Source organism: Microcebus murinus, chromosome 17, assembly GCF_040939455.1.
Source record: "Microcebus murinus isolate Inina chromosome 17, M.murinus_Inina_mat1.0, whole genome shotgun sequence".
NCBI lineage: Eukaryota > Metazoa > Chordata > Mammalia > Primates > Cheirogaleidae > Microcebus > Microcebus murinus.
In genome coordinates this window covers 14,296,120-14,299,343 of record NC_134120.1, presented here as the reverse complement: position 1 = coordinate 14,299,343, position 3,224 = coordinate 14,296,120, and positions in this window count along the sequence as shown.

Sequence of the window (3,224 nt, the reverse complement as noted above, 5' to 3'; positions counted from 1 at the left end):
TATTTTGTAAGTGTAAATTCTTCCCCTCCTCCCCCCTCCCATTAGCCTACCACTTGATAAAAGTTTGTTTGTTTGTTTTTTCCCTTTTTTTGACCTTTGGGTTACATTGTATATCTTAGCCTTTCCCTTGGAAGGTTTAGATGTATTCCCCCTGCCCCCCCAACTATGCTCACCACAACCCTAAGATGTGTATCTCCCCTTCCTCCAAACCCTAGTGGGCACTATCCCCATTGAGCATCATAGTTTTAATCAGTCAGTACCAATTTGATGGCGAGTAAATGTGGAGCTCGTTTTCTTGATCTTATGTCACCTCACTTTGGATAACGGGTTTAAGCTTAATGCAGGATAGCATAAATGGTGCTAATTCACTGTCATTTCTTATAATTGAATAGTATTCCATTGTGAGCATATACCAAATTTTAGTTATCCACTTGTGAATTGATGGACACTTGGGTTGTTTCCATGATCTTGCAATAGTGAATTGTGCTGCCATAAACATTGGGTAATGAAAAAATAAGTGTTGCAATACTTGGCCAAATTGAATTTGGAAGTTGTCAATGGACTTTGACAATTTACAATATTTTTCTATTATTATTGGACTGAATTAAGAGTTACTTCATCTGTTTATAAATTGTACCTGAATGCCAGATAAAGGCTAATGTATTTTCTGATTATTTTGTTATGTGAATTATTAGTCTTTACACATTTTTATTAACATACATAAAAATTGTTTAATAAATAAAAATAAATTGATCAGAACATTACATATTAGTTGCAAACTTCAAGGGATAAGTTGATACTTGATAAATTCTTGAGAAAATGTATACCTGCAAATGGGACTCACAGTGATGATCATTATATATTTATGATTTAAGTTAAATTTTAGAGTTTTACTACAAAAGCAAAAAGTAATTCCTGTGTCACAAGGATATGAATTGTATTATTAATATTCCCAGGCATTTTTTTAAATTTCCACCCTAGAATGTTAAATGCCTAACATTTAACTCTGTAGCTAAAGTTGTAATTGTCTACAGGGAAGTTGAAACCCATTCCTTTTTTTTTTTTTTTCACATTAAATCAAACATTAAAGCAAGTAATGTTTAAAAACAAATATGTTAAAACCATCTCTCAGTTAATTCTTTAAACAAATAAAAGCATTGAATCCCCGCCTATATTACAAATAATGAAGTTATTCAATTTCTTTGCCAACAAAGAAAGGACTTTAAAAGAGCCTGCATTATAAATTATGGCAATTACAAATCTTTAATGGTTGACTTCTTTTTCATTGCAGGAAAACTCTCTCTGTTTCCAAAATTCTGTTAAAGCAGATAATAGTTATTTCACTGCACATGGATTTCAAGGAATGTGGATATGGGCAAACAAGTAAGTTGAAATTTTGTGAGAAGAAATGGGAATTGTTATTAACTGAGAGAGTAAATATGCATGAGAACTTTGAGATTTTGCTAGTTGTCAAAAACTGCAGACTGTCAAACAACAATCATTCTTATTTTATATGATTATTAACAATTAAAATATTTTGACAGAAGTGTATTAACAATCTTTATCTTGTGCACTTAAAACAACTATTTGGTAATCAAATATAAGTACAGGTTTAACATAGTTTTAGGTTGTAGATTCAATATGTAGTCTAATTATTAAAGGAGTATAAATCTTATGCCAATATTTCAAGTCTATTGGTTTCTACAAAATTTATGTGAATTATGTGTAAGCTTTCTGTACTATTTCTTCATGTAGAGGGTTTTTCAAAAATTTCACTTTTTCTTGTGAATTTGTTTCCATTGATTATTTAAAAGAAGTTCTACTCTTTTAATAAAGTGATAAGACTTTAGTCACTTTAGAAATTTTTTCATGGTTCATAGCAAGGATACCTAAAAGTAACTGTATCTTCTAGAAAAAAAATACAAACAACTAACCCAATATATGTCTACAGTGTCAATGTGTAATTTCAAAATTTATTTTCAAGTTCACTGCATGATCTCACATTACTGTAATTTGTCTACTTTGATTATGCACAAATTTCTTATATAGCAGTATTTTTATTCTGTTTATAATAAAACATTTTCATCTGTCATACATACACTGCTTAAATATTGAATCAATATTTAAAAATTGAACCAAATTAGTCTTGCTACAATTTTAACAAATGTAATTTCTGGAAAAGAAAAGAGTTTATTTTATTTTAAGAAAAAATCCATTAGAACTGGAAATAATACTACAAGCTTATAAAACTAAATTACAAAATTTAGTTATAAATAATTTTTGGATTACTTTATAATTTCTGCATATATATGAGTAGTTATCTTGATTTTAGGAACTATAGTTCATATTTCCTTTTGTCCCTACATTGCCCAGAAAAGATACTTAAGAATGACTGGCTTGCTTGACTGGACGTTTGGTTCAATATTTTAATTAAAGATAATTTTAGGACTTAACTATTTTTAAATATTAATTTTTGAAGAGGATAACTTAACGGTCTTTGGATTCAAACATATCTGTCTATAAATCCAAGTTTAAACATATTAATGTAATGCTATTTCTGTTAATAATGTAGTACTTATATCCTAACTCTATGTTATCACAATTAATAGAATAATGCTTTTGAGATGGTTCAAGCAGTATTATGTGATCAAAAATTGTTAGTTATTACTATTACTTAACTTCTTTATCTTTTTTTGTTGGCATATTTAAAAAATAGCCCTTCAATTACAAGGTTATTTTGAAGATTAAAATGTGTGCAAGCCACTTAGGGATTTTAATATACAGTAGGAATTTCATAAATAGTTAGATGGTAATAGAAGAATCTTATTACAGAGTAAGCATTGTCATTTATGATTAACATGATTTTTTGAATTATTGTATTCTTAATCCTGTACACTAAACTGATAGAAAACTATCAAGAAGCATTTCATTTGTTCTTTACATTATTTTAGTAGAATTAATACCTCTCTTATATTTATCTCCAGTTTACATCTATCTTCCAGAGATTAGAAGAGAATAGAAATAAGAGCTGCAATCATCATGAATTTGCTAGAGATACCCATTTTATGACACATAAAAGCAGTAAATATGCAGTATCAACAGATTTTAATAATCAAAAATACTTACTTTTTAACTTAGATAATAAACAGATGAGAACAAAACCTATTCATAATTTTCAATCAACTGAGAAACATGTGAAAAAAGAAGGTCACACTGAGAATGTA